The 27,010-nt window shown below is 35.4% G+C and overlaps 1 protein-coding gene across 1 annotated transcript in view; it reads right to left on the bottom strand.

Moving 5' to 3' along the window:
* Window positions 1-27,010, bottom strand: part of LOC140162507 (actin, cytoplasmic-like) — an 84,704-nt gene that overhangs the window by 37,140 nt on the left and 20,554 nt on the right. Inside the window, exon 2 of the mRNA XM_072185752.1 lies at window positions 235-314. The gene's annotated coding sequence lies outside the window, so the exon portion shown is untranslated. The remainder of the gene's footprint in view (window positions 1-234; window positions 315-27,010) is intronic.

The following is a 27,010-nucleotide window of genomic DNA, read 5'->3' as shown; positions in this document are numbered from 1 at the left end:
GTGGGTTCCATATAGGCCTAGAGGACACAGTGGTTCTTTAAGGCCCTTTAGAACCTGTATTTCCGAGAGTTGACTATGGTAGACATTAATAATCATAAGAAAATGTGGTCAGGGATGTCAGATATGAATGATATTTGGATATGTTAAATCTAATGTTTTTTCGTACTTTTTAAACCAATCTTTCAAAAACCTGGAGAACTTTTAGATAATATGCAACTAGAAATAACAACTTGCCTGAACTTGTCAATACGGTATGTGACAATATACCACAGTCTGTCAGAAGCCGATTTGTTTCTTCATCAGTGGAATACGGGCTGTAAGGAAAAGAAAAACAGATCAAAGTTATAGAAGAAGTCGCATGAATTATTCACAAATAAAGGTGAGGTGCCTTTAAATTTGTTATGAAGAATCAGATCTCCGCAGCTTCCGTTGTGAAAATGGTTATGGTATTCTGGTATTGTGTTAGTATATAATAGATATCTCAGTTCGGGGGCACTGCTAATTCAAAGACGTCTCTGATATCAAAGACGGGTCAGTGATTTCACATACGGGGGTCTGTGATATCACATACGTCGTGCTTTTTTACAGTTTGGCACTAAATGCAGCACATCGGAAAGAAGGTGACTGTATCGGAATATGCTTTCCTATGTTTAGCAAATATCTGCCTGTGCAAACATCATATCTATCTGTGCAAATTCTGACAAATGGTCCCAGAAAACACTTAGATTGGCAAAATCGAGCCATATCCAACGTTTTGAAGTAACAAAAAGTCATGCATGGGGGAGTGAATATTTTGGCAAGGCAAAAAAAGGATAGAACAATGAATTTTTGGCCAGTCAACGAGGGGGGACGGGAGCGATTTTTGGCACGCATTGTTGCGGCAACTTTTCAAAAATATATTCAAAAATGACTTGAAAAATAGTAGGCCCCTACGGAAACGTCCTAACCTCGTGGCCTGACTCTTGCACACGTGCATGGGACGAATTCGGAGAAATATGGACACTTGTATTTTATTGATAGGGATAGGGTTATGTTATGTTTAGGTGGCTCAAAATAGATCAACAAATTACGGTAAACCAGGCGCGTGCCCACTGCCCATGGAGTGGGGCTTTGGGGCCTGCAGCCCCGGGTCTTAAAAAAATGAGGGAGACAGAGACAGAAAGAGAGAAGGAGAGGGAGGGAGAGGAAGGGGAGTGACAGAGCAGTGGCATAGCCAGGCCCGTTTTTTTTTTAGGGGTGCTGATTTTGAAAAAGTGGTTCTTTTTTTTTCCAGGGGGCGATGTTGTAAAAAGTGGACCTTCTTCACAAACTTTGGACCTTTTTTTGACTAAAAAAGCATAAATAACATATTTTTTTGCTCGCTACGGTCGCAAATTAGGATTTTTTTGAGGACTTTTGCCCCACCGCACGGCCCCACTCTGCGTAAGGGCCTGGACATAGCCAGTGGGGCAGTATAGTGCCCCCTAAAAAATTGAAGGGCGGAAAAGGGAGGGAAAAGGAAAAGGTCTACTTTTTCGGTCTGATTTCCCAAAATTGAAAGAAATATCCCGACAACTGAAAACATATATAAAATAATTGCCAATACCGGGACGAAAATGTTACAAAAATCAGGACAAAATATTAGCAAAACTGGGTAGAAAATTTTGTTTTGCCACTGCCACCCAGGCTCATTTCAATATCCGGGGATTTTTAGGCAAACGAAAGGGGGAAAAGTGGAAAGAAAACAAGGAAGAAAACAAGAAGAAACGAGGAAGAGTACGTTCTGAGTCATTGCGCATCATAATTATGTTCATGCTTGAAATTTGTGACACGGAAGTCGCATCCACTGGAAATCCATTCTAAAATATATATTATGCATAACATGGTTATATGGCCTATAGGCTATGCTTAATCATGACGGTCGGAAAAATAAGTTAATAATAGGGGCCTAATGCAAAATGATGCACCAATTGGCTTTTAGTTTGAGGATAATATCCCCCTCACAAGTCGGGTCCGTTGAAATCTGTTATGCCCAAAATAATACGAATAATAAGTGTAAACTTTTACACCAAATGACTTTATTGTGCCTTTCATAACTTTTTGAAAATAATTCTCCAACTTCTGAGGGAGCACATCCCCCTCAGGCACCCTCCTCTGTCAAAAAAGAAAAGGCTAACTTGCATTTATCCATAGGCCTAATTGAGCAGGTTCATACCCATTCAGAAGTCAGGTCCGCAGGAAATTTGTTAGGAATTATAGGCATATCTTTAATAGATATAATGACTATAGGCCTATTATAGCACATCCCCCTCAAGCAAAACAGAAAAGCCTAAACTTAGGCTGAATTGGAGGAAGTATTGAGCACGAGTGTTCATATAGGCCTAAAACTAAAATTCGTGGCTCAGTTGAAAATCTGTAAAAAAATATATGCTCCGAAAATAACCAATAAACAGTTTTGATGTGTCCGGAGAATTGAAAGTCTGCAAAATGTCGTCGAGGGAGCAAAGTTATTCTGCAGCATTTAAGCTCAATTATGAAAAAGAGCAACATTTTTTAGCATTCTCCGATTTCTCACGTTCACTAGAAAGAGTGTATCCCGAGCCCGCGATTTAATTCATAAATTGGATAGTAAAATTAGCAGGAGCTAGCAGGCACTTGGGCTAGCTACAACCCTGATCATGCTGATTAGGCCTACTCGCAAAAATATTCCCGTTGCGCCAGTTCACGTTCACAATATCGTTTGCGGCTGGGTTTTGAGACTAGGGAGTATGTGATTTATGAGACGTCTTTGAATTATGATACTGTCAGGTGACCCGGCACTGAAGAGTCTTTGATATCAGAGACGTCTTTGAATTAGCAGTGCCCCCGAACTGATCTATGATCACTGGAGTTGCATGGTACTTCATGTTGTTCGAGTATAGTATCTCAACGGTGCGCCAGAAACTGGAAAACTTACTTCACTACCAAAGTTATTTACTGTCATATTCAATATTTGAAGGGTAATATAAATATTATTATCATCATCATTGTTATCATTATCACCGTGACGATGATGATGGTGGTGGTGGTGGTGGTGGTGGTGGTGGTGGTGGTGACGATGATGATGATGATGATGATGATGACGATTATGATGATGACGACGACGACGACAAATGATGATGGTATGATGATGATGATGATGATGATGATGATGATGATGATGATGATGATGATGATGATGATGATGATGGTGATGATGATGATGATGATGATGATAACGACGATGACGATAATGATGATGATGAAGATGACAATGAGACGATAATGGTGATGATGATGAAGATGAAAATGACGATGATGATGATGATAATAATGATGAGGTGATGAGGATGATCAAAAGCTTGATCAAAAGCTTGTGCAGCACTTTTAATTTTTGAATGTTTACATTATGTGCATTTTAAAAGCGCGATTGCACGTTTGAAGTTCTGTAAATAAGTAAAAGCCCTATCCGTGAAGTGACCTCATTCCCAAACCGTAGTCCCCCTCAGTAATTCATGAGACAGAAAGACTGCATAAAAGCGTCCAAATAAAACATAGCATGTACCATACATCCATAAAATGGTTTCAATTTCATTCATCTATAAAAGAGCATTATAACATTAAACCACCGACCAGCATATATTTTCTTCACCAAATAAAATCTTGAGTAATCAAATCAAATCTGTCTTGGTATAATTTCCGTTTTATGTGCGACGCTGTGTTCTTTCTTAGCCTCCTTATCATGGAACTAGTTCAATATCTTGCGTCAATTACATATTAAATATGGTGGATCATAATGCCCTCTGGGTATGAGGTTACGTCTTTTACCTCTTCGCAATATTGCGGTTTAACCTTTTCAGATATGAATTTATATTTTAGTATTTTTCAACAAATGTAAATATAATTTCTTTAAGAGCATATATACATGCCTATTGGTCCATTGGTTCTTGAAAATTGGAAAAAATTGTAATATCTCATTGCGTCTTTCGTATCAAAACAATGGAGAAAATATCTAGCCCTTTCGCAATATTCATATAAAAACAAACAGCAGGAGAAGATAATTTAGGTCACACTTTATGATATTAAACCGCCAATTATTCTCCTGGTGAAATATTGGTATGTGGAGTCATGCATTGCCCTGTTTTTGCGTAATCAGCATGGTAGAACATCTTCAGGGTGTGTAGATGTGTTCATGGTTAGATTGCTTTGAAGATTTGAGCATATATTCTTTAGACTTTTTTGTTTAATTCTGTATCATTTTACAGAAAATATCTCTTTTTTTTCTTTCTTTTTTTCTTTCTATCTCGCTTTCTTGCTTTCTTTCTTTCTCTCTCCTTTCTTTCTTTCTTTCTTTCTTTCTTTCATTCTTTCTTTCTTCTTTCTTTCTTTCTTTCTTTCTTTTTTCTTTCTTTCTTGAAATTCTTTCTCTCTCTTGAAATACTTTCTCTCTTGAAATTCTTTCTTTCTTGAAATTCTTTCTTTCTTGAAATTCTTTCCTTCTTGAAATTCTTTCCTTCTTGAAATTCTTTCTTTCTTGAAATTCTTTCTTTCTTGAAATTCTTTCTTTCTTGAAATTCTTTCTTTCTTGAAATTTTTTCTTTCTTGAAATTCTTTCTTTCTTGAAATTCTTTCTTTCTTGAAATTCTTTCTTTCTTGAAATTCTTTCTTTCTGGTATTGGGGAGACAGCTTGTCCCTTGGAATTTTCATCTGATATGTACCAGTTTTCAATATTTCTTTGACTTATTTTAAGGTGCGTCGCGTCATGTATTCTGAAAATTAGGATAAGCTCCGAGCAAGTAGGCCTATACTGATCATATTTTGCCCTAATGTGCCGTCTAATTTGCCTCATGACCCTTTCTTTCTCATGACCCACCTTAATTATAAAACCTATAGACGAATCCAATTTCACGCATTCCTACACCTCAGTGGCAGCCATGGCTGGGTCCCCGCTATGTATATCTCACATGAAATGTGAAATGATGCGTCCTTGGCGGGAATTTTAAACTGCATCCCATCACCCGTGTTACACGTAGACAAAAGAATGATGAACGTTTACAACACAATACAATATAACATCGATTTTTAAGCGGCTTTAATCCACCCAATTGGGCAGTCACAACACCAGCTTGGTGCGCCGGGGACCCTGTAATGGCCGACTAAATCCTGACCATGACTTGGCTCGTTGGATTCGTCTATACCAAAAGAAAGCCCAAGCAGTTGTGTGCCAATTACTTATGCTGAGATATCAAATATGATGAGCATCTTTCATGTCCATGCTTGTTATCCCATCATTGGCTAAAACAAGAGTCCCAAGTATTTCAAGATGTTACACGATTAAAGAGTAAGTATATGTCTGACTATATAAAGCGGTTTAATTGTAATCAGGATCAAATTATTTTGTTTCATGTTGGTATTATGAATCTAAATACCCAAAACTATTTGAGCAACAAGACATTTAAGGTGTGCAATAATTGCGAACCCTGGTGGGAGGGTAAAATTGGGGCATGGGGTGGGGGCAAGAAATTTTGGCGAACCGAAAGGGGGAGCAATTTTGGCCAGCCGAGAGGAGGGGAAGCGATTTTTGGCACACATTCATCATGGGGCGCTTTCTAAATAAAACGCTCTGATCTGAAAAACAGTAAAACAGTATAGTACTGAAACGATTTAATTTTCTTGCTCGCGACGACATATATCTAGACCATTTAAAGTTTGCAAATTGGAATCCCAAAATATTGGCATGTGCAAAGGGGGGGCAAAGATTTTTGGCGAGCCGAGAGGAGGCAAGTGATTTTTGGCAGGCCGAGAGGGGGGCAAGCGATTTTCCTGATGCGGATTCGAGTGCCGTGTAAGTGTATTTTTTTATTTTTTTATTTATTTATTACGGTATAAAAATCCAGAAATACAGTCAGAAAACTGAGACATCTGGTTAACAATGCATACAACAAAAAACAGTAATATATATATATATATATAAAACACCATATTTTGACAAACAACAAATCAAGAATTTAAAAGATTCACAACTGCAGGAATTGTTGATTTTTGGTAGCGAGTTCTCTTGCATCTAGGCGGGTCAAGTTGTTGAGCATTCCTAAGGTTTTTACCGTGTCTTTTACTTTTGGGAGCAGGGAGCATCCTGTTGTGACGCTCTGATTTCATAATGCTCTCGCCAAAACCTCTAAGGAGATGTTCCCGCCTTTCAACAAGAGAACAGAGCTCAAGCGTCTTCAGAGCCTCTGAATACGAGCTGTACTAATTACCGAGTATAGACTCTTTCTATGCGTTTTAACGTTTAATGCGGATCACACACTCTCGTGTGGACTCACCCTGTATAATAAACATGGTTAAAGGCATATGGACTTTGACATTCCTAGGACTCGGACGCAATGAAATGATAAACAGGGGTCAACAATCTTTCAATTAAAAATGGCCCCTGGAACATCGTGAAGAGTATTTAGAAGTTCAAGAGGACTGCTGAAGGGATAATAGCCGGGGATAATAGGTCTACATTGTAATTGTACAAGACAGTTATATTTGTAGATGGTGAAAGAACGTGTAATTAATATGCCATCTATAACATTTTAAAATATACAGGGCACTAGTTAGGTTAAGCATAAAGACTGTCACTAACTTTTCAATTTATGTCTTAGGCTAAGTATATGATTGTGATGAAAATTTTGATTGGGATTGTAATTAAGGTTTTGAGTTAGTAAAGTAATTAAGATCAGGATTCAAATCAATCTGTAAAAGGGCGATTTAGACTACCAAATTCGCTTTCGCGCCCCAAAGATGAAGTCTGTCAAATGACGCTATGAAACGTTACACATACAAATATAATGTACCCTATAGGTTTCTGATGGCGTAAAATCTCAACTTTTTTTTGATGAAGTTGGCGGGGAATAAGACTATGAATCAGGAAGTGTCCCTTAAAAGTTGACCTATATGCCATGATATAAAATCCCTGTTTAACCGGTTTAAGATTGCGTTTAGGCCGGGTTTACGTTGTTTAGAGTTCACACTCACAAGATACAATGGGCAATTCCAGTTAAAATCTGTACACCCTTATGTAAGACATGCCCTTTGATCTTCTGCACAGGGGGTTTAGATTTCAAATGACAAATGAAGTCACCCATTAAATGCAACCCCGTTTGAAATTTACACTCCCTGTTTGGAAGATTAGAAATTGGCACCAGACACAAATTATACTCTGCTTTATTGATGTGGATAGATTTAAGAATTCCCAGCAAAAATGGCGACAAGGATGACATTTAAAATAATTTGCATACCTTTTTACAACCAAAGTTCTTTCATTTGCATTCTTTTGCAAAAATGTTACAAAAATCCAATATTAGTTGCAAATGCCGCAAGCTTTAATAAAATAATTTAAAAAGTTCTTTCACTGCAGCACGACACTCCTGATATGAACAATATAACACGTCTTTTTAGAGCCATGACGTAGCCATGTGATAACATTTTTTTGCAAATGGATTATTCTCATTTCATACTTGGATCACGTAGCACTTTAATCACCTTAAGCAAACATCAATATTAATCTTTCTCTCCTAAATTAAACTTTCATGTTTTGCCTACTTTATAATTGAATTCGCTAGACTATAACACCCTCCACGTACAAAGATCAGATCTACGCATGATAAAGGCCCAGAAGAGTTGGTAAAATTTAAGAATAAAATCAGGCCTGAATAAAATGTTAGAATATTACATTTGCATCCATATATATATTCAAAATCTCCACACTGTATTCAAATGAGTACAAACAAACCTAGTATCGGGTCAATGGGTCGTGAGATCGACACGATAGATAGGCTTTAGACTTCTCCGTAGTCCACTTGCCAATTGTGCACTACTCTGGCTATTACATTTAAGCTTAAAACTCTGATTTAATTAATGAGTGCACAATTGATAGATTTTCACAACTGATCTTTTCAGTCACCGTACGCCCTCTGTTTGTTAGCTTCCCAAGACTGGCAGATTCTAAAATTATAATAGTTCAGTATTGAAGTGTCATTATAATTATGCCATTATGGTATGTTGCATTCAATAATATAAGCCTACGTATAGGGCCTATACTTTACTTTTACTGTCACAAATATAATTATATAGCCTAAACTTTTTCATAACCATTTTATACTAGTATTTTGATGTACTAAATATCAGTATAATTTCGAGTTCAACTGAATGCGTTATCATGATTAATAACATTTTTATTTATCAAAAATCGACTATGGCATAGTCTAGATAGGCTTTGGAATTTTGGTTATATCATATACACATTTTACGCCGGTGAAATTCCTATAGCCAAGTGATTTAGATATTAAATTATAATTCAATCGCTAGCGTTGAACAATTTATCAACAACCAGTCATTTCTTTTGGCATAGAAAGTACGAATCATTTCATTGGCTTAAAAGGGATCGCTCCCTTAAGCAATTAAAGTATGAATCGAACTGTTATCATGACGTGCTATCTACGGTAGACAGCAGTGCAATACCGATATTGCATGTCGTAACGAAATAAACATAACAAGCGTGACTCGCATTCGGTTTTACCTATAAGCATATCTCGTTTATTTACTTAGATCTCCAGTAACAAATCAAGATATAACTTAGATATTGACTAAATTCTATCAGCATGATCAAAAAGGACTATAGTTTTATCTGGGGGTATACTTTTCTCTACATTTCATCGTGCCAGACTTAAAGTTATAGCGACTGCCTATATGATTTAGACGCATAATGGACTCAGAGGCAAATGAGATTGAAACGTGCGAATAACAATTTAACATTTTATTAGGTCTTTATCGCAAACGATTTCTATAATTTGGAAGTTGTTTATATTAGTTGCACTGCTTCCTTTTTTTTTAAGTGATGCCTAACCGAAGACCTGATTGGAAATAAGCCAGATATTGGTTAGGCTTTTATGTGATATCTTTTTTTTAATCAACACCTCTCATGTATTTTTATATTTGTCTGTACTTATCTTAGAGACAAATTCAGTGATCCCAGCGAAAGTGTAAAAAATATATTTTGTTTATAACTTGCCTAAAAGTGAAGGATAAGTCATTGAAATTGTTATTAGGTATTTTTGAATGACAAATTTGGCAAAAAATGAGGAAAACACAAAATAGGAGTATTGACACAAAGTTGAAGCCCCATTGAAATATACATACAGATGATTTTTCTACTTAAATTACAGATCCATGTCAAATGTCTTGTTTTGTCTATGATACATGATGGACTATATGTAGACCAATATTTGACACCAAAATGATACTTATTAATGCAGACTCAGAATCATTCGAACAATAAAAAATAATAAAATAATAAAAAAAACACGAAATTTGAACTTCTTAATTTTGTTACAAAAAAACACGTCGGGCTTAAACAGAATCAGACCACGCCTAGTGTCTTTATAAAGAAAATACAGGTCCACGTCAATCTAAATTAATATGAATCTAAAATGACAATATAACTATCTTCTTCATCTTCTCACCAAGGTCACGAAGAAATCAGATTTCCGGACCAATTTTGGTTTGACTTCATCTTTAATAATATGAGTGTTTTCTCAAGTGCATTATTGGGGTGAAAATCAAAATTACATTATTAACTCGTGAATAAAATAAAAAATATATACATTATCTCTGTATTTGTAGAGAAATTTAATGGTATATTTTAGAAAAAAAATATATTGAAGATTCAGATGTAGAAGTCAATTTGTGTGTTGCTTTAAATAGTCGCATGTGCAAAATATTCAATTAAGCATTAACTTGAATCAGTCCAATCAATAACCAACCACACACTACCAATATTGGGCTATTCCATTTAAAATTTACACTACCCCTGTGGAAGAATTTGGAAATAACTTCCATAGGGGGAGTATGAATTTCAATTGGAATGAGCACGTTAGGCAGCTCTATTTGAATTTCATATACCCTCTGAGAAAGATTCTTCTCCTGAGGGAGAGTGAGTTTCATATGGAACTGCTAATGTATTAATTCCATTTGAAATTCATACTCCCCCTGTGGCAGATATTTCCAAAATCTTCCACAGGGGTAGTGTGGATTTTAAATGGAATAGCCCATAAGTTGCTGGACACGAGGAACTTGCGCTCGATCAGGTATCAAGCTGTCGCGCTTAAGATTTTTCTGAAGGTATTAATTTTCCTTTTTCTTGTACTTCTCAAGAAAATTCAGAGTCCTAAAAGAGTTCGGTTCAATTTCATTTCTCTCCCACCTATGGAGTTTCTATGCAGGTATTTCAATCCCTTTTGATTAAAAATAAAAACCACGTTTTATTCATTAATTGCTAACAAGTTCCAAACAAAACATGTTTCAGTCATATCTTTTTATAAGGTCAATGAGAACAATAATAATGAGCTTTCGTATAGTTTTATGTTTATATATAACTTCAGATGTACAAAAACACAATTTACTTTCTATATTAAATTCATCTGATATTATTCATTGTTTCAAAATACTATCTACGGTAGATAGCATACTGCTGACTCTGCTTTTTAACTATAATAAAGCTATGAATATTATAAGTGAGAAAAATGTGTGCCCAAAATACTATCTACGGTAGATAGCATACTGCTGAATCTGTTATTAACTATAATAAATCTTATGAATATTATAAGTGAGAAAGATGTGTGCCCAAAATACTATCTACGGTAGATAGCATACTGCTGAATCTGTTTTTAACTATATATAATAAAGCTTATGAATATTATAAGGGAGAAATATGTGTGCCCAAAATACTATCTACGGTAGATAACATACTGCTGAATCTGTTTTTAACTATAATAAAGCTTGTGAATATTTTAAGTGAGAAAGATGTGTGCCCAACATACTATCTACGGTAGATAGCATACTGCTGACTCTGTTTTTTACTATAATAAAGCTTATGAATATTATAAGTTAGAAAGATATGTGCCCAAAATACTATCTACGGTAGATAGCATACTGCTGAATTTGTTTTTATCTATAATAAAGCTTATGAATATTATAAGTGAGAAAAATGTGTGCCCAAAATATTATCTACGGTAGATAGCATACTGCTGACTCTGTTTTTGTTTTGGTTTTTTTAACTATAATAAAGCTTATGAATATAACAAGTAAGAAAAATGTGTGCCAAAAATACTATCTACGGTAGATAGCATACTGCTGAATCTGTTTTTAACTATAATAAAGCTTATGAATATTATAAATGAGAAAGATGTGTGCCCAAAATACTATCTACGGTAGATAGCATACTGTTGAATCTGTTTTTTAACTATAATAAAGCTTATGAATATTATAAGTGAGAAAAATGCGTGCCCAAAATACTATCTACGGTAGATAGCACACACTGCTGAATCTGTTTTTTAACTATAATAAAGCTTATGAATATAAGTGAGAAAAATGTGTGCCCAAAATACTATCTACGGTAGATAGCATACTGCTGACTCTGGTTTTTTTTAAACTATAATAAAGCTTATGAATATTATAAGTGAGAAAAACGTGTGCCCATAATATTATCTATGGTAGATAGCATACTATATCTGACTCTGGTTTTTTAAAACTATAATAAAGCTTATGAATGTTATAATAAGTGAGAAAAATGTGTGTCCAAAATATTATCTACAGTAGATAGCATACTGCTGATTCTGTTTTTGACTATAATAAAGCTTATGAATATTAGAAGTGAGAAAGATGTGTGCCCAAAATACTATCTACGGTAGATAGCATACTGCTGAATCTGTTATTAACTATAATAAATCTTATGAATATTATAAGTGAGAAAGATGTGTGCCCAAAATACTATCTACGGTAGATAGCATACTGCTGAATCTGTTTTTAACTATATATAATAAAGCTTATGAATATTATAAGGGAGAAATATGTGTGCCCAAAATACTATCTACGGTAGATAACATACTGCTGAATCTGTTTTTAACTATAATAAAGCTTGTGAATATTTTAAGTGAGAAAGATGTGTGCCCAACATACTATCTACGGTAGATAGCATACTGCTGACTCTGTTTTTTTACTATAATAAAGCTTATGAATATTATAAGTTAGAAAGATATGTGCCCAAAATACTATCTACGGTAGATAGCATACTGCTGAATCTGTTTTTATCTATAATAAAGCTTATGAATATTATAAGTGAGAAAAATGTGTGCCCAAAATATTATCTACGGTAGATAGCATACTGCTGACTCTGTTTTTGTTTTGTTTTTTTTAACTATAATAAAGCTTATGAATATAACAAGTAAGAAAAATGTGTGCCAAAAATACTATCTACGGTAGATAGCATACTGCTGCACATGTTTCTAAATATAATAAAGCTTATGAATATTATAAATGAGAAAGATGTGTGCCCAAAATACTATCTACGGTAGATAGCATACTGTTGAATCTGTTTTTTAACTATAATAAAGCTTATGAATATTATAAGTGAGAAAAATGCGTGCCCAAAATACTATCTACGGTAGATAGCACACACTGCTGAATCTGTTTTTTAACTATAATAAAGCTTATGAATATAAGTGAGAAAAATGTGTGCCCAAAATACTATCTACGGTAGATAGCATACTGCTGACTCTGGTTTTTTTAAACTATAATAAAGCTTATGAATATTATAAGTGAGAAAAACGTGTGCCCATAATATTATCTATGGTAGATAGCATACTATATCTGACTCTGGTTTTTTAAAACTATAATAAAGCTTATGAATGTTATAATAAGTGAGAAAAATGTGTGTCCAAAATATTATCTACAGTAGATAGCATACTGCTGATTCTGTTTTTGACTATAATAAAGCTTATGAATATTAGAAGTGAGAAAGATGTGTGCCCAAAGTACTATCTACGGTAGATAGCATACTGCTGAATCTGTTTTTAACTATAATAAAGCTTATGAATATTATAAATGAGAAAGATGTGTGCCCAAAATACTATCTACGGTAGATAGCATACTGCTGACTCTGTTTTTAACTATAATAAAGCTTATGAATATTATAAGTGAGAAAGATGTGTCCAAAATACTATCTACGGTAGATAGCATACTGCTGACTCTGTTTTTAACTATAATAAAGCTTATGAATATTATAAGTGAGAAAAATGTGTGCCCAAAATACTATCTACGGTAGATAGCATACTGCTGAATCTGTTTTTAACTATAATAAAGCTTATGAATATTATAAATGAGAAAGATGTGTGGCCCAAAATACTATCTACAGTAGATAGCATACTGCTGACTCTGTTTTTTAACTATACATGCTATAGTAAAGCTTATGAATATTATAAATGAGAAAGATGTGTGCCCAAAATACTATCTACGGTAGATAGCATACTGCTGACTCTGTTTTTTAACTATAATAAAGCTTATGAATATTACAAGTGAGAAAAATGTGTGCCCATATAAAGGCCTCCAAAAATAACAAACCTGGCATGTACTTTAGATGTACAAACACGCAATTCATCCTTATAATCCAAGTACCTTGTCCTATAAATTAATTTAGAAATCCCAATTTGCCTGACCCATAATTATGTTAACAGTCAATACGAACTCGAAAGTAGCCTTGTCTGAGAGACAAGGCTACTTTCGAGTTTGTATCGGCAAGATTATCCATTTCATTTTGACAAAATTCTATTAACCCCCTGGACACTACTGGTCATCTAACAGCATTTCTGATTGGTTGATAACTTGAAATGCTCATTTCAATTGCCAATTATGACTAGGCTTTAAAACTATTTATGGTCAGACTTGCATTAATTAATACCCTCCTTGATTGGTTCAAATTTGGACACAATATTCATTTTGGCCAATCGGCAGGTAGTTCTCAGAGTCCCCCTCTGCAGACAAGACAAACTATTCAAATTTCATTTTCTTGGTCATTTTTGATAAGAACCTATTCATTTTTGACAAGTACCTATTCATTTTTTTTAAATGACAAGGCAATCTTATCAAATTGGATGAGTTCCTTATCATTTTGATAAGAATATCCATTTAATTTTGAAGAAAAAGTTGTTCATCTTGAAAAGAAATCTGTAATATCCCCATCCGAGTAGTTTCCTTTGTCAAATTTGAAATGAGTAGATCGTTTTTGAAAAGAGTGTAGCCCGAAATGGTGTTCAATCTGATCATGGTTTTTTGTACACAAAATCCTACAAAAACAAAGCCTTAATTTGGGGTTTTATTTCTTACATTTAAAGTTTGAGTGACCAGCATGACAGCCTCATCACCAATTTATATTTTGTCATTTTCTCAAAATTCAGTAAAATGTTAGACCAAATACCTAAAAACTCGATAGTTAGCATATATTAGTTTACTATCGAACGCTTTTGAAAACATGCAAACATAAAGAGCCCCATCCACAAAAGTGTAAAGGGTTTTGAGCAAGTCATCGATACTATAGTTATACGAACAAGTAAACCTACAAATGTGTGTCTCAACCCCATTAGCTCAGTTGGTAAAGCGCCGGACTTTGGTACAATTTCATGTTTTCAAAAGCGCTCGATAGTAAGCACATATGCTAACTATCGAGTTTTTACAGTATATTGGAACACACTGCAATATGTTTACCTTTAGACGGTAAGAACAAAAACATTGCAGTTGGTGATATTCACCCTGAATAGCCATGTTCTATATGAGCCACTAGAATCCATATCACTGGAGTAATATAACTCAAAATTTAGAATAAGAATGTTTGGGTACTGGGCCTCAATGTGAGGTAGAAAACACCATGTGCTGCAATCGGACCAGTCACTTTTAAGTTGAGATCATCTTTATGAAATTTTTGTATATATAACCTAGACTTCAACTTTAACAGGTGTGCAGTCATAATCGCTGTCAGATTCGATCAACTGTTTTCATCATGTTCATAGTGGCGATTTGTTTTCTCATGTCGTTCAGAATGTCACAGGATTCAGAACTACACGTAAACCTACAGATGTTTTTAATTTGTAGAAAGTCAAGTCTATTTCTGTCTCCATAAGCTTGCTGTCTATATCAAAATTGAATGTTGATGATATATTTGCAATCCACACACCTTAAGGGATCTAAAATGAGCGTTTATTGCGTTTCGATAGTATTTTTTGTGGGACATGAGAGCACCTCAGACCTATCGAATTGCATTCTGAATACGGAGCATGTCTTTCTGATATCAAATAATTTTCATTTTTGAAAATCACAATATAATACAAATTTTATGACAAATTATAAAAATTTGATATTTTTCAAATTTTGATATATAACAGTCCTCGAAGTAAATTATATAAATCTAATGATATATTCTTAAAGTGTATGTAGCATGGAGGAAAAGTCGACGGTCAATTGAAATTTTTGACCTTTCATATTGAAGATATGGATTTTTTTCCCAAAAAGACCTAATTTTTTTTGGTGTTTTGGGAAAAAATCCATATCTTCAATACGAAAGGTCAAAATTTGAACATTGATCGTCGGCTTTTCATCCCACCTACAAACACTTTGAGTATAAATCATCAGTTTATTTCAAGTACTGTTAAATATCAAAAATATCAATTTTAATGATTTGCCATAAAATGTGTATTAAATTGCGAATTTCAAAAATCAAAATTATTTGATATCAGAATGACATTCTTCGTATTCAGAATGCAATTCGATATGTCTGATGTGCTCTAATGTCCCAAAATAAATACTGTCCAAACGTTCATACCCCACGCATTAATATTTATCTACAAAGAGATTGCAGAAACAAGTTTTGATCATTTACATTGTTTATCATAATCACAATAAAAATAGATCGGTTTGATAATTTTGGTATTTGTTTTCCACAACGTTTTGTTTTTAATTTGGCGGGTACTATTGAAAATTACCATCTTACGTCATTATTTGGTTTCGGAAATTAATTTTTGTTATTTTTTAGGTCTATAACATAGCGCTAGATGATTTATTCCATGACGCGCTCAAAGATGATTCTATATTTGCAGCATCACAAATTCATCCTGGTTCGTAAGTCGAACAAAATATAGTCCTATTTTTATTTTCATTATTATTATTATTATTTAAATATAGATACAGGAAGCTTAAAAAAGTATTGCAAGCATGGCAAGTGGTGAAGTTTCACTGTCTTAAAATCGACTAAAATTTCTCTTATAGGTTATTATTCAAATATAACTACAACCCATAAAACAGATTAATAATGTATAGTATTTCAAAGTCATTTAACATCAACCTTTCTATTGTCTTTTGATACCTGTTCCATTGGGTCATTACAATTCAAATGCATGCATACATCCCCCATAGGCAGTGATAGGGAAGACATGACCTTAATCACTATACAGGGTTGTAGAACTCAAAATGGAGTCACCCATTCAAGTAGCCCATTTGAAATTCACACTCCCTGTGTGGGATATTAAGGTCATGTCTTCCATAGAGGGTGTATGGATTTTAAATAGAGCAGCCGATATCAAAAGTCTTCGCAAGTAACATAGTGCACAGATCTCATTCACAGCCCGTCTCATCATAATGCCTATCAACATCTTGACATTTTGATTCGCGCATTTGACTGTCCAGTTAATATTGGATGTTCAATAATGTCCATGTCCCCTATAGCTATAGCAGTTGGAAGTTTCGTTTGCATGCACAGATCGCATGCATTCGACTATGTAAGGACCCACTTCATGTGTCGATGTATAGTACGAACGAAACACTGCTCAATGTCAACTTGTAGTTTAAAACGTAATGTTTGTTTTCCTCTGCAAATGTGGACAAAAATGATTTAAAACGTCACAAAACTCAAATTGAAGAATGAAAATCTAACCAAAATAATCAAAGAATGTAGTGTAATAACTGTCATTTTGCTTTGAATGCGACTTGATCCTGTCAGAACTAAGTAAACTTCAACGTTCTTTACAAACTAAACATTTAACATTTAAAGGGACATTCAAAGAATCGACAATCGCAGGGTATATTGATGAACTATCTGATATCAGCTGTATATGCATTTATGAACTACCTGATATCAGCAGTAGATATATGGCATTGATGAACTACCTCGTATCAGCTGTAGATAAGGGGCATTAATAAACTACCTGCTATCAGCAACAGTATAGATAGGGGATATTGATAAAACTACCTGACATCAACAGTTGATAAGGGACATTGATAGACTGCCTGATATCAGCAGTATAGATAAGGGCATTGATAAACTACCTGGTATCAGCTGTAGATAAAGGGCATTGATAAACTACCCGATATAAGCAGCAGATAAGGGGCATTGATAAACTACCTGATATCAGCAGTAGATAAGAGCATTGATAAACTACCTGGTATCAGCTGTAGATAAAGGGCATTGATAGACTACCCAATATAAGCAGCAGATAAGGGGCATTGATAAACTACCTGATATCAGCAGTAGATAGGAGCATTGATAAACTATCTGATGTAGATATATGGCATCGATAAACTACCTCGTATCAACAGTAGATAATGGGCATTGATAAACTACCTGATATCAAAAGCAGGTAAGATCATTGATAAACTGATATCAGTAGTAGTACAAGCATTAATAAACTACCCGGTACCTGCTATCTGCAGTAGATAAGGGCCATTGATAAACTACCTGATATCAGCAGTAGAACAAGGGCATTGATGAACTACCTGATATCAACAGTAGATAAGAGGCATTGATAAACTCCCTGATATCAGCAGTAAATAAGGGGCATTGATAAAATACCTGATATCAGCAGCAGATAAGGGATATTGATATAAACTACCTGATTGATATAAGGGTTTTAATTAACTACTAGATATCTGCATTAGACAAGGGCATTGATAAACTTCCTGATATCAGCAGTAGATAAGGGACATTGATAAACTACCTGATATCAGCAGTAGGTAAGAGAATTGATAAACTACCTGATATCAGCAGTATAGATAAGGACATTGATATAAACTACCTGATATGAGCAGTAGATAAGGGGTATTGATAAACTACCTGATATGAGCAGTAGGTAAGAGAATTGATAAACTACCTGATATCAGCAGTAGTTGAGGGCATTGATAAACTATCTGATATCAGCAGTAGATAAGGGGCATCGATAAACTACCTGATATCAGCAGTAGTTGAGGGGCATTGATAAACTATCTGATATCAGCAGTAGATAAGGGGCATCGATAAACTACCTGATATCAGCAGCTGATATCAACAGAAGAAAAGGGGAATTGATAACTACCTGATATCAACACTAGATAAACTACCCGATTCTACCTCCCACATAAAAACACTTTTAGTTATAGCATTTTGACTTTGTGAACATACTTATTAAAATCAGCCTGTCTCCCAAGCAAAAAAGGCAGTATTTGTCGTCTACTTTATTTGCACATACTGCATTCTTGTGAGCGCAGAAATTGCAGACGACATGAATTATTTGTCCAAATATTGGCAAATTTAGATGAGCTCTACGATTGAGGCGATAGAATCACGTTATACAATAATAATCTCTGTGTTTTGTTAACATATCTTGGGGATGTGCTCCCGAGTGGTTTTGACAAAGTAGTGGGAATTCTTGGGGCAAAATGTCAAAACATGTTTTGATTTGAAAAAATGAAATGTCCGTGTTGTATAATATCTGTGAGTTACACAATACAAGTCCAAAGTGTATATTTTATTTTAAATCAAGGAATACTCGTATTTTGTAATGTAGTATTGCTTTTTAAATGGAAGAGAATTATTTAGTTCTGTGTTGTTTTACACAATATAACCCCCTCCCCTCCATAATAACTGGACCTAAATGAATAGTTCCACACAGTTCTCATCATGCTCACATTACGGCATTTTTATTGCAACTATGGCTAAATTTCTTTTTCTGCACGACAAAGCCATAATGTACGATCTTAATCTTATAATATTAAATTGGTTAATTTTTTAACCTGATTTTTTGGGCACATTTGTAATGTTAAACACGTGTCCCCACTTACAACTAAATGCCTTTCTTTGCAAATGTATATTTACCTTAACAACAAAATATTCACAATACCATAAAATAACATAATATAAAGACACGTGTATCAATCTAATGTTCTTGAATTCAAAAGGATTTGTCAATTTTCCGTTGTAAGTCGGTCCCTTAACTCTCATTCGGGGAAACCTTGTTTTATACTTTCTTTTTCACGGTAAACCCAAATCTATTCCAAGCCCGTAACGCATATATTTCTTAAGGGGTGGGGTATGAACGTTTGGACAGTATTTATTGTGGGACATTAGAGCACATCAGACATATCGAATTGCATTCTGAATACGAAGAATCTCCTTCTGATATCAAATAATTATGATTTTTTGAAATTCGCAATGTAATACACATTTTATGGCAAATGATTAAAAATTGATATTTTTGATATATAACAGTACTCGAAGTAAACTTTATAAATCTGATGTAGGTGGGATGAAAAGCCGACGATCAATTGAACATTTTGACCTTTCGTATTGAAGATATTTCGATATTTCGATATGGATTTTTTGTGTTTAAAAAATTAGGTCTTTTTGGGAAAAAATCCATATCTTCAATATGAAAGGTCAAAATTTTCAATTGATTGTCGGCTTTTCCTCCCAGCTACATACACTTTAAAAATATATCAGTAGATTTATAAAATTTACTTCGAGGACTGTTATATATCAAAAATGTGAAAAATATCAAAATTTAATAATTTATCATAAAATTTGTATTATATCGTGAATTTCAAAAAATTTGATATGTCTGATGTGCTCTCATGTCCCACAAAAATACTGTCGAAACGCTCAAAACGTTCATTCCAGATCCCTTAAGGTCGGCATTTGGACGATTTATAAAACGAATTGGTATGTATAAATAAGATTGACCTATTCCGAGCAGAAGAGATGAATTCAAATTGATTTCAATGGTTTCAGGGCACTTACTAATAAAGGCCAATTCCACATGGAATCTCCTTATACTGCATGCGCTGAACATACGCCAGGCACAGTTTAGTTAATACATTCATGCCACGGCACTTAAACATGCTAAGCAAAAGCAAGTTGATTAATTTCTAAATCATTTATTTTTCACTACTTAATTGATTTCTACATAATTTCTAGTCCAAATTATATTTACAGTATAGAGCGGATTAATGCTATTTACAGTAGATCGCTGATAAATAATTATATAAAAATGTTATTGATATCTACCGCTGACAGATTGTTTTGCTATCTACTGCTTATAGCATAGCAGTCTACTATACTGATAGCAAATATCTACTCCTGATAGCATTTATTGCTATCTACTACTGATAAAATTTATTGCTATCTACTGCTGATAGCATTTATTGCTATCTACTACTTATAACATTAATTGCTATCTACTGCTGATAGCATTCATTGCTATCTACTACTGATAACATTTATTGCTATCTACTGATGATAGCATTTACTGCTATCTTCTGATGATAGCATTTATTGCTATCTAGTGATGATAGCATTTATTGCTATCTACTGATAATAGCATTTATTGTTATCTACTGACAATAGCATTCTTTGCTATCTACTGATGATAGCATTTATCATTATTTACTGATGATAGCATTTATTGATATCTACTGATGATAGCATTCATTGATATCTACTGATGATAGCATTCATTGATATCTACTGATGATAGCATTCATTGATATCTACTGATGATTGTATTTATTATTATCTAGACATACTGATAACATTTATTGCCATCTACTGATGATAGCATTTATTACATGTACTATCGACTGATGATGGCATTTATTGCTATCTACTGATGATAACATCTATTGCTATCTACTGTAGATAGCATTTATTGCTATCTACTGTAGATAGCAATTATTTCTATCTACTTCTGATATCATTTACTGCTATCTACTGATGATAGCATTTATTGCTATCTACTGTTGATAACATTTATTGCTATACAGTACTTCTAAAAGCACCATAACTGTGAAATGAACAAATTTAAAAATGACATCACACGACATAAGTCTTCATTTGCTTGTTTGTATCACACATATACATACGAATCATTAACCGTATGCAGTAGAAGTAGTCCAGACCGTCACCAGAGCGTCACAAATCCATAAATCATATATCAAAGTATTAAAATGAAGACGACAAATATATGAGTTTGAACTTTAAAACCAGACAAAGATACGGGATCCATTTCCTGTAACCAATCTATAAGGAGTGGCTCTACTGGGCTATTCCATTTAAAATCCACACTACCCCTGTGGAAGATTTTGGAAATATCTGCTACAGGGGGAGTATGAATTGCAATTGGAATGAGCACATTAGGCAGCTCTATTTGAATTTCATACACCCTCTGAGAAAGATTCAAACCTGAATCTTCCCCTGTGGGAGAATGAGTTTCAAATGGAACTGCTTATGTGTTAATTCCATTTGAAATTCATACTCCCCTTGTAGCAGATATTTCCCAAATCTTCCACAGGGGTAGTGTGGATTTTAAATGGAATAGCCCAATATGGGTTTCTTAATCAGGGCTGACAGTCACATATAATTTGAAAATATCCTCTAGATGCAACTCAAATATTGACGGCAATAAAACGATTTTCAACCAAATTCTATATTTAAATATCAATAAACATTAACTGAAATGTTTATTTGCTTTCAAATTAAAGTAATGAACCTGATTTGATCTTTAAAGCCATAATATCTTACTTACAATATCTGTAGGTAGAAATCTTTTACAAGATCAGGTATCCAAAGATATCAATGTGACATATTTTGATATTCTTCACTAAAAAGCGGAAACGAGGTTATTCTTCATAGGCCTACACCAAATAACAAACACCCGATAAATTGGACCCACTTTCTAGTTCTGTGCAATAGTTGAGCGAAATTTCTGATTTGGGCAAATTTTGTACCTAGGCCTTCCAAATTTAATCAACTTATTTCGCCAAATACATTTGTGAGTTGCACATATAAATATCCCTGAAAGTCTCCTTGTATTGTGGTGTAAGGTGGTGTGGTGTGGTCCCGGGGGTGTGGTGTTGTGTGAGGTGGTGTGAGGTAGGTGGTGTGAGGTGGTGTGGTGTGAGGTGGTGTGACGTGAGGTGGTGTGAGGTGAGGTGGTGTGAGGTGAGGTGTCGTGGTGTAGTGTGAGGTGAGGTGAGGTTGTGTGAGGTGATTTGGTGTGGTGTGAGGTGAGGTGGTGTGGTGTGTTGTGAGGTTGTGTGGTTTGAGTCGGTGTGAGGTGTGGTGGTGAAGGTGAGGTGGTGTGCGTTGAGGTGAGGTGTTGTGAGGTGAGGTGTAGTGAGGTGAGGTGAGGTGGTGTGGTGTGAGTTGGTATGGTGTGGTGTGAAGTGAGGTAGTGTGATGTGATGTGGTGTGAGGTGAGGTGGTGTGAGGTGCGGGGGTGAAGGTTAGGTGGTGTGAGTTGAGTTGAGGTGTTGTGAGATGAGGTGTAGTGAGGTGGTGTGAGATGAGGTGGTGTGAGATGAAGAAAATGAGCAAAACCTGACATTTTAAATTTAACAAAATGGCGTAAGAATACCAAAACATAGGACTGCATAAGACTAAATTTTTTTATAACTTACTTAAGAAATACTTGCTGGCCAAGAGGGAACATGTGTGTTCGTCTAGACATCCCATGTGCAAGCCACTATACATAAGCATGCCCTTTTCACATTGACAATGCATGTCTTGCAAAACACGTGCGTTGTATAATTTTCCAAAAACTTTATACCCGTCTAGCTGCGCTTAAAGGTGCACTGGACTGTTCCAGTTGAATTCCATACACCCCTTCATGAGTGGCTACATATGAAATCTACCCCCCCCATTAAGGTCATGTTTCCAAAGGGGTGTAGGGATTTCAACTGGAATAACCCGTTTCACGATATCAGTACTATACCCGTCTGGTTTATGGACTGTAATACATCTCGTAGAAAAGGGTTCGTAAGGTGTTCTTGTATGTCGAACCTTAGGCCCTGTATCCATAGGCTGTTCCCTTGTGGCGTGTGCCCTTGTTCTGTGTTCACTTGTTCCCATGTGACCTGCCACACAGACAACGAACCTTTGTTTTGCTTAGTGGGCGTATCCATAGTATCACCTATGATACAGGGGTACACATAATAAACATATAATAAAATAAACGTGTGGCGGGTCACATGGGAACAAGTGAACACGGAACAAGGGCACACGCCACAAGGGAACAGCCTATGGATACAGGGCCTTAAAATGTTCTACGAAGAACCTAGAAGGATTCTTGAAAGACAATAAAAGAACCATTTTAGACCTTTAAAAGGTTTTGTTAAGGCAAGAAAGAACAATCTTGAGGTTCATTAAGTTTTCAAGAACCTTTTTCTAAGAGTGTAACATAAAATAGTTCTTCACATCAGAAGAAAATATCGCATTTTCAAGTAATGCCATGCATTGACAGGCTTTTGAGCATATAATTTTACTCGTACATTGCCGGATGCCGGGTTGTTTTCGCAGTTGCCTTTCAGTTACCGAGCCCTGATAAGAAAATAATTAGCATTGCAGGGAAATAAATCCAAGGTTTCTTCAGCAAATGAAAGAATATTCAAGAATGACTGCATACAACCTATGCACGCATACGTTGTATCCTGTTTTATAAGAGAAGCATGCATTTTAAAGGGAGATGTTGAGATTTTGATTTCAAACTGTTTTATTCTGCGCGGTTCGTTGGCCAATCAGATGATCCTTTCTGTCGACAAATCAGAAACCGGGATGAACCCATGCAACAAATGACCAAAAAGATAGACAATGATTGTATTAAATGTAATGTTTGCAATTTTCAAACAAATTCCTTACAAAAACGCGGTGATTAATTGCATAGGGGTCTATACCAACTATAGGTGGGGAAGCAACTGTTCTTGCTCGTTTGAAGTATCCGGAAGAAATCTTTCAAACTTTGTGGCTTGTTTATTGTATTCAGACATGTTTGAAACTATAAGGTTAGGGTCAATTGGATAAATTTTGAGGTAAAATGATGTATCCCGGAAAAATAATTCGCGAAAGTCGAGGTAAACACGAAATAGTTGGCATTGTTTGACCCCTCCCTCCCCTCCACCACCCCATATTCCCCCTTCGGAACGATATTGTAATTTGACATAAATATTTTGCTATTTGAATATCGATGCCATGGTCCTTGAGAGCCTCTATCCGTAAGGCCCGGGACAACGAGATGCAATATATGTTAGGTTACCTCAAGACTCAAAACCTATTTGTTGGGATGAAATCATGACAATGTTGGCTGTTCCAGTTAAAATCCATACACCCCTATATGGAACAAATGACCTTAATCTCCTACACAGAGAGTAAAGATTTCAAATGGAATCATCGATTCATGTAACCTCATTGAAATTTACTCTACTCTCCCTCTATGGAAGGTTAAGGTCGTGTCTTCCAAAGGGGGTGTAGGGATTTCAACAAGAACAGCCCATTTGAGCTTTGGTTTTTCTTTTTTGCTCTCCTGGTATATGACATAATCATGAAGGCTTTTTATAGCCTTTCCTATATCGCCTAAGAAAACAGAGGTATAAAATGCCCAAAGCAGTCAATATGACCATATGTCTCGGGTGTATACTTGTGCACGTCAGGTTTTATGTGAGAAGAATACATACAAACGCAAGAATATAGTGCACACAGCATTTTAACGATACGAACCCGATGTCACCATTTTCTTACACTCTATATCATATATGAGCCACTGAATCCAATACTATGCATGTTTGTACTAACGCGAATGTATTTTGTACGCTTATTCCAAATATGATCATTAATTTTTTTTTTAATATCCTTCAAGCATTTTGTAACCATTTTGAACCTGACGAATTCGACAACCGCACAGAAAACGTTATTAACTTTTTGCTAAATGGATAAGCAGGCGACATTTTAAACAATGTAAAAAAATGGTCAAATATTGACAAATAATTACAGCTATATGTTATTATTTCTCATCATCATCATTTATATTTAACTAAATATACGTAAAATAATCAGGTTCCGCTCTCTCGGTCTTGAAAATCAACACGATTTGGGCTAATTTAAAATCTGAAAATTTAGCAGACCGACTGGACTATTATGTTTGCACCTCAATGCCCTGTGTAAAGCGCTTGTATAACATGATGGTTTTCACTTATTCTTTTTAGTTCGCTCGTGTTTAGCCTTAAGGTTAGTGGTTAGTATCTAATTGCATGGCTTGAAATGAGTGGAAATTGAGGTAATTGTTACGTCTGCAGAATACAAACAGCCGGAGATCTAGGGTTGCTTATAAAAAATGTGGCTGAAGTCGGCATGGGGAGGCTAATTCAGGTTAATTCGATTCCAAGCCAAAAAAACACGTTGATTTTGAGCAAGGACCAAAGTACTGGTCAGATGCTTTTAATTTTATAGCTTTGTTTGCAATTTTTTCAATATTTACACATTGTCGTCTGTTTTACGAACAACAATGGGCTATTCCAGACAATCAGTGCATTCCCCCTATAGAGGAGTAAACTAAAAGGATGCCTACATTTTCAAGTTAGCTTTTTGAAAACGACTGGTATTCCAGTTCCCAATTTTACTGAAAAGGCCACGAGATTGTCAAATTCCAGACAATCAGTGCACTCCCCCATAGAGGAGTAAAGGGAATGTCTAAATTGTCAAGTTTGCTTTCTTGAAACGACTGGAATTCCAGTTGCCAGTATTACCATGATTACTGAAAAAAGCATGGACTTGTCAAAATGAGCCTTTGAAATTGAGGATTTCATATTTTGAACTATTTCCTTAGTCTTTGGATACGGTACTTGAAAGTATGAATTACCAACGAGCATTGGCCAAAAAGTCCTCTTTTGGGGGTGTGCATCTATTTTCTGGAATAGTCCAATGTCAAATGGGAAAAAAGAAGGAAAAAACAGGTATATTCAGCGACAAACAACCTATTTTGCTTGATCGAGCCATAACTTTTTCATTAAAATATTATGCCCATTCATAGAGCTTCATACATTTCAAGTAGATTGATGTGATCTCTTTAAACGAATTTAAGAAACCACACTTTCAATACCCGATTTCAATATCTCAGGCTTATAATCATCAGTCAAGGTATATAGAAGAAATGTGCAGATATATTGGTCACAAGTTTCTCTATTACTCGTCGACGACATAGGGGATCATAGGGATGTTTGGTGGATGGGTTATTATTGTTGGGTTTAATGCTATGCATCTGAAATCACCGCACACGACGTTCTACCATTGCAATGACCCAAGTTTAGCCCTCTTTTTTATGCGCCTGTCACACTACACCGAATAGGTCTTCCGTACAAGAAACGGATGGTATTTTAGTAAATCCGTTGTTGTTCGTCAATGATCGTGTTATGTTCTTTTTATGTCCTGCTATCATCCGCCAAATGCGTTTCGTGTTAGGTGATGTTCGTGAAGTCCGTCGGCATGCACAAAACTTGAAACGGAGTGTACCGAATACACATGTTCGGTATTTATCCGATGTGTGTTCGTATGGTGCTGCATATTGCCGGAGTTTGTTCGCTCTCCTTTCGTTCATGTTCGTTCTTTGTTCGTTGCATTCGGCCCGTGTTCGTTGCAAATACGTTCCTGTGAGGCCTTCACCACCGGATAGCATATTTTTGCATACGTTGACCCAGACCGTGTTAGTGTCACACTACACCGGATCGGTCTTCCGTATAAGAAACGGATGGTATTTTAGCAAATCCGTTAGTGTTCGTCAATGTTCGTTTTATGTTCTTCATATGTCCTGCTATTATCCGCCAAATGCGTTTCGTGTTAGGTGATGTTTGTTTAGTCCGCCGACAATACGTTTCAAGTTTTGTGCATGCACAAAACTTGAAACGGAGTGTGCCGAATACACATGTTCGGAAGTTGTCCGGTGTGTTCGTATATACCCTGGGTTTGTTCGTTATTCTTTCGTTTATATACCGCAGGTGTTTGCAAGGTTTCGCAGGCGCTTGTGCCGGATGTAGGCCTATGGCGAACATGTGCATCGATCATGGGGGGGCTTT

Source organism: Amphiura filiformis, chromosome 10 (assembly GCF_039555335.1).
Source record: "Amphiura filiformis chromosome 10, Afil_fr2py, whole genome shotgun sequence".
NCBI classification, from domain to species: domain Eukaryota; kingdom Metazoa; phylum Echinodermata; class Ophiuroidea; order Amphilepidida; family Amphiuridae; genus Amphiura; species Amphiura filiformis.
Note: the sequence above shows the minus strand (reverse complement) of the source record. Positions and strands in the feature narration are given on the sequence as shown.